Genomic DNA, 6,427 nt, shown 5'->3' on the forward strand with positions numbered 1-6,427 from the left:
CTAAGCTTCCCCACGAAGGCAACCGGTTTTTAGCGGAACGTCCCGCGGATGGAAGATCCTAAACGAGATAACGATAGGCAGCGGAAGGGAGAGGGGTGGAGGACAGGTATAGAAAGAGAGAGAGAGAGAGAGAGAGAGAGATCGAGACAAGGTGAAATAAGTAGCTAAGTGAAATACTCATTAAGGCGGAATTAGAGTACGACAATCGAATCCATTTGGCTGCCGCGCGCTGTGCACGGGACGGGATTGAAAAGGGTAAACGATTCATGTTCCTATTCTTCTACCACCACCACCCGGGGGGAGTGATTTATGCTACCCCGCTGCGGCATCCACCTCCACCCGCCCGCTACGGCTATTAGTCACCGCGAAGCAGCGCAGCGCGAGGGGAAGACAACAGAAAAAAGGTGGCCCACGACCACGAAGTCAAGCCGGCGTGCGGCGCGCCACCGAACGACGACGACGACGACGACGGTGGGTGGGTGACTCAGGGGGAAACTCTTGCAATCATTTCCCGCATTTCCCCGAACCCACCGAACCTTTTGTGGGGGCAGAAAACCAAACAGAGCACAGTGGAAACCGAACGAACGAAATAGGAAAAAGAATCGCGCTCTTTCGCGCGATGGAAGAGGGAGAGAGAGGGCGGTAGAAAATGCTAACCCCTGCACCCCTCGCCCGGGTGCTTCTTGCTGCTTGCGCTCTTAATTATTTCAAAACGTTAAACTTTCAATTTTCCATTCTGACACCTCAATTCGCGGCCACGGTCAACAATGGCGTGACCTGCCCGACCCCGCCCCGTCACACCCTCACTCCCCACCCCCTTAGGACGAGAGGGTGGTGGGGTGGTGGTAGCCAAGCCCGAAGTAGACTGGACGACTGGACTCCTTTACCACCGTTTTAATAAAGCTGCTGGCCGTTTAATAGCTACGGCGACGAGGACGACGAAGGACGAAGCCCCGTTCCCACCTGGGCTGGGGGGAGGCGGACAACGAAACTTCCGCCCAGAACAAGACAAATAACTGAGCACGGTGCGAAACGAGAACGAAATCTTCGACGCTGTGTCCTTTCCTTTGTGTTGATTTTTTTCATTTCGTTTTCCTTTTTTGTTGCGGGGTGCGGTGGAGTGGGTGTTTGGGCGCGGTACGCCGTATTTAGAACTCCGCAGAAGGACACGGCAAACACAAGCGAGCGAGCGACCGACCGAGCGACCCACCTCTAAGCCCACCTCTGAAGCAAGGACAACAGGCACGAGGAGCAATAATTTATGGTTTTTAAATAGTGGGGAAATTAAACTAATTCATCTGCGCTTCTTTCCCCTTCACCTTGTCTTTCGCTCTCTCTCTCTCTCTCCCGTGCCTGTGGGCGGACGTATCAGCTGGCCGCAAACGGACTCGTTAACGGGCCTAGAGAGTCCCGCAGCGGGCGAGTGAATTAGGTCCATTAGAGCGTGGCCATCGGAATGGAACAATGGACGCCGGTGTGTGGGAAGAACGCGGGCAGGCGCAGGCAGCCTGATCGTGGGGCGGCGCGCTGTTGTGGCTTCAAAAGTTTCTTACGCCCTCCACACAGAGTGGGGCTTGAACTAGCGCCTTCCGCCGAGGGGGCTGATTCCGGCCAGGATTGACGCCATGACGACTAGGCCACCCCGCACCACGGTCCGGTCCGGCGGGCGAAATGGTAATCGGAACGGAAAACCGTGCGCCGCCCGGCCACCAGCCCGGCCACCTCTCCGATGTCGGAAAATGGGAAAACTTTTCATCTCCGGTCCAAGTCCGAAGCCGCCGCCGCCGTCAGGAAAGCGGGACGGAAGAAGCCGGATCCTATGCACGGACGGGAGGACACGCACCGTGCAGGGATTGGATTAGATTGAGAAAAACTTCCTGCATACTCCTGTCATCGCTCAGGGCGACGGGATTTGGCGGAAGTGCGGTGCGGTAGAGGCGGGGCCGATTGCCGGCTGTTTACGCGCGCGTTCGCGCTTACACCGACCGACGGACCCGTCTCGTATCCTGCCGATCGGTAAGCCCGGCGTATCGTCGGGCCCCAAATTAGGCCCAAAACCCCTTTACCCCGGCGAGTGAAAAGGCAAGAGATACAGAGCGAGAGAAGAGGGTCCGCACCGAACATGGGGCAGAAACACAGGAGCCAGCCTCCACACAGGATGCTCCTCCCTATAATTTTGATTCTTGGCTCCTTCGGACACTCTGCACTCTGTCGCGGGGAGCCCTGAAGGAGGACCTAGTTGGCTAGTTGAAGAATTGCACCATACACACACGCGCGCAGGCACACACACAGACACCCTGCTACCCTTCAGCTAGGGTAGCTTCAGCACAAGGAAACAGTCTCCGCCGTGGCCGTGCGTTTCCGTCGAACGCGCCGATGTTCGGTCGGTCGGGCAGAGTGACTTCACCGCGAGGCATCATCCAGCGTCCGGCCCGGCATCCAGAAGACGACTGAGCCGCCCGACGGCGGCCGGTTCTGGTTCGTCCCCGACCCCGACTATTATGGCATCACCGAGCCTGTTTTATAGCGCACAGGCGCACCGGCGCACACCAGACCCGAAGCCAGAGACCGTTGGGGAACGAACTTGCAATCTGGATTCGAGCAGTTCCAACTGCCCCCGAATCTTCTGGTGGGAGATTTCCCCCGCTACTCGGCCGCTACCAATGGGAGGTCCGCACTAGTGTCCGCGATCTGCGGGAGTTCCGGTACGCCCCGATCAGCTGATCGTAGTCGCAGTTGGTGAGTCTACTCGAATACTGTCCGGACCGGACCAACATCCAAGACCAGAGTGAAGTAATTGGATTGAAAGTTTAAAACCAGCCGGACCTCGTTAGTATACACCCCCCCGTTGATTGACACTAACAAAACGAGAACCCAGACCCTCTGGGCGGAACAACTTGCCCCAGGTTGAAGATGCTCAGCCCTGCCCAGCTGGGTCCGAAGAACTCCAGCATCGGAGGTCCGACCACCCGGCAGACTATCCACAAAATGGGCCAAAGCTGCCTGCAGAACCTTTGGCAGAACTTCGGACACAAGCATTAGCGTCGGTGGAGCGCACTGGCAGCTAATGACAGCTGCATTGCCCAAATGAGCGGCTCGCTACCCAGGGTCCATTAGAGCAACATAAAGGGCAACGGACAAAAGCGGCTGCCAGCGACGGCGATTTAGCGTGGCAACTCGTGGATCGGTGCACCCTAATCGACCTGGGAGCTTTATTTAAAGGCATCGGCCGGCCGGCGGCTCAGCGATAGACGCCATGAAGCTGCAGCCAACTGCACGCCTGCTGCTGCTGCTGCTGCTGCTGCTGAGTTGGCAGCTCCTCCGGATCTTGGGAGTGGCTCCCGAGCACGCCCTGGAACCGGGCGACGTCCATCCGGGGGACGTACGCTCGGCGCTGGGGGCCGCGATCGGGGCCGTACTGCTCAGCGAGTTCCGGCGCCCGTACATCACGACCCGCGTCAGCCAGTTCAGCCGGACGGTCGAAGGGGCACGCACTCTGGCGGACCTGGTGTCGGAGCTGCTTACCCGGCACACCCACGGCCAGCTGGTGGTGCAGCACGACGCCGAGCCGGACACCGCGGTGGACCATCGGCGGCCCTGGTCGCACTGCCTGCTGCTGGCCGAGAGCTACGAGGCGCTACGCACCGTCTACGCCCGGCTGTCATCCGCGAGGTACGACGTTTCGGGGTACTACGTCATCGGGTTCACCGGCAACGACACCGGACTTGCGACCGTCAACCGGCTGTTCAACGATCTGTGGTCGCGCGAGATCGTCAACGTGGTGGTCGCGTTCTGGGCCACCGACGGAGTCCAGCTGTGGACGTACGTACCCTTTTCGCCCGGCCTCTGCCGGGTGCCGAAACCGGTCCTGCTGCTCGACCGACAACCCACGACCCAGCGGACCCCCACCCGGAAGGTGGACTGGTTCGCTCCCAAGAACCTGCACTTCTACAACTGCCCTCTGCGGGTCGGGACCTTCGAGACGCGCCCCTTCACGCTGCTCCACGCCGGGGCCGGGCTGGGCGGCTTCGAGGGGGACCTGCTGGCCAGTCTGGAGCGGAAGCTGGCGTTCACCGTGGACCTGCGGGTACCGCCGCAGGCGCAGCAGTGGGGCCGGGCGGCGTTCGAGAACAGCACCGGCATCATGCGCATGCTGTACACGGCCGAGGTCGACCTGGGCATCGCCTGCCTCGGAGTGTCCTCCGAGCGCAGCGCCATGCTGAAGACCGGCAAGGTGCACCTGACCACCACCCTCGTGCTGGTGGTGCCCCCGGGCCGACCGTACAACCCCTTCGAGAAGCTGCTCCTGCCGTTCCGCAGCGCCATCTGGTGGGTAACGCTCGGGTACGTCGTGGCCGGACTTCTGACGATCGGGGCGCTCTACTGGCGGCGCTCCGCCGCCTGCTGGCGACACGTGGTCGGCCACCGGGTGCCATCGCCCGCCCTCAACCTCCTGCGCGTCCTCTTTGCCAGCCCTCTAACGCACCCCCCGGCCGGCAATCTGCCCCGCACGCTGCTGCTGCTGTGGATCGGGCTCTGCCAGCTGCTCCAGTTCCTGTACCAGGGCTCCCTCTACCGGTACCTTCAGCTGGCCTCCACCCACCCACCGATGGCCACCCTGGACGAGATCGTCCGCTCGGGGGCACTCTTCCACATCACCGACGCCGCGCGCCGCTTCTTCGATCCGTTCCCGGGGCTGATGCCGCGCTTGCGGTACCTGCCCGTCGTCACGGACAACATCGCCGCCCGGTTGCGGTGGATGGGCGAGCACCCGGACGACCCGGACACCTGTCTGTGCACCCGGGACCACGTGGCATACTACAACCTACTGCACCGCCAGGACGGCCACCACCTGTGGATCGCCCGCGAGCCCGTCACGCTCTACTCCGTGACCGTGCTCTACCCGAAGCGCTCGATGCTGACCAGCGGGTTCGACGAGCAGATCGAGCACATCGTGTCGTCCGGCCTGCTCAAGTACTGGGCCGCCCGGTACGGAGACTACGACTTCCGGCTGCGGCACGCCCGCGGCCCGGTCTCGGGCCCCAGCCCGATCCGACTCGGCGAGCTGCGCGGTGCCTTCGGCTTACTCGGCTGCCTGTTGGCCGTGTGCGTGCTCGTGTTCCTGGTCGAGCACTGTGCATCCTGCACCGTGTCACGCTGCGGCCGGTACTTTGGGCGACCGGAACGAAACCGGAGAGCGCGGGGAAAAATAGAGCGCCCGCGAAAAGTCACCAACACTAGGGTCTAACCGGCGGTTCTCGCCTCCCTCCCTGACACCGCAATCCCTTAATTTTTCTTACGCATCCCCGATCTCAGAAGTTCCATCGTTGTGGGGGCGGAAAATAAATTGGAAAATTATCTCCCGCCGTGATCGAGGCGATTGTCGCGCGGCGAGCAGCCAAAAAACCGATTATTACAAAACCGACAGCGCGCTGACATTCGCCTATTGTCACAGACAGGATGTCCCAACGATGATGTTCCAACGTTCGCATTAGCATAGCCTATTGTGGGCCAATTAAAAACGCACAATTCGGTGCTGGCCCAACATTCCCAACAGATGTTGTTAGTGAGAAATACGCTGCCGCTGTCTTCTTGATCCAGATAATGAGTTTCGGGCGGACCACCGAACGGGGACGGCGGCCGACACGATAGCAAAGTTATGATTTTCGCTTCGAAATAAAAACCCAACCAAAGAACGACGGCCCCTGCGGCTGACTTTGCATAACTAATCAAATGTCCCCTCACTCACTTACTCGGCCCAAAGATGGCAACCTGACAGGAAAGGGGCGGGCGTTTAACGTTGATGAGCAGTAAAGTAATAAGCGTGCCACACATTTAACTAGACGGCCTTTGTCAGTGATCCCTTTGACTGAGAAAGATGGGCCGATGGGCTTAAGGATTTTTTTCCGAACACAGTTGAGCTTTTAGCGTGACCCTTTTAGTGCCATTAGCGGAGGAAACAATCGATTTTCCAGCACAACCATTCTCTGGCCGTGCCGGCGGCACCGATTTGACTTCGGTGAGCTTTAAGGTATTGGTAGTGGATGAAGTTCCGTTATTTATTGTGCTCTGAACGTTCTGAAACCATCCGATCGCACTACAGCGCTCGGACCAGTGGTTGCTAAGCTTCGAATTCGCTCGCTACGACACACTCGATCCTATATAATCGGTCGCATCTTGCAACGGGTGGTAGTGTACCTCTGAATCAATACACCATCGAGTTACTCGCATTACGCGTTCGTTGTTCGTTGTTTTATTAATGTTATGATGCAGTTCACTTTCGCTTCCGTTTGTATCGGCAAACTCACATTTTGACTTCATTTACAGTTTGTAACAGTGTTTAAAAGATAAAAAGACAAAATAATAGCAATTCATAACTTTGTATCCATTCACTTCCTTTCCTAAGAGAAATGCTTAAAACGTAAAA

The sequence above is a fragment of the Anopheles cruzii genome, chromosome X (assembly GCF_943734635.1).
Source record: "Anopheles cruzii chromosome X, idAnoCruzAS_RS32_06, whole genome shotgun sequence".
Lineage (NCBI taxonomy): Eukaryota > Metazoa > Arthropoda > Insecta > Diptera > Culicidae > Anopheles > Anopheles cruzii.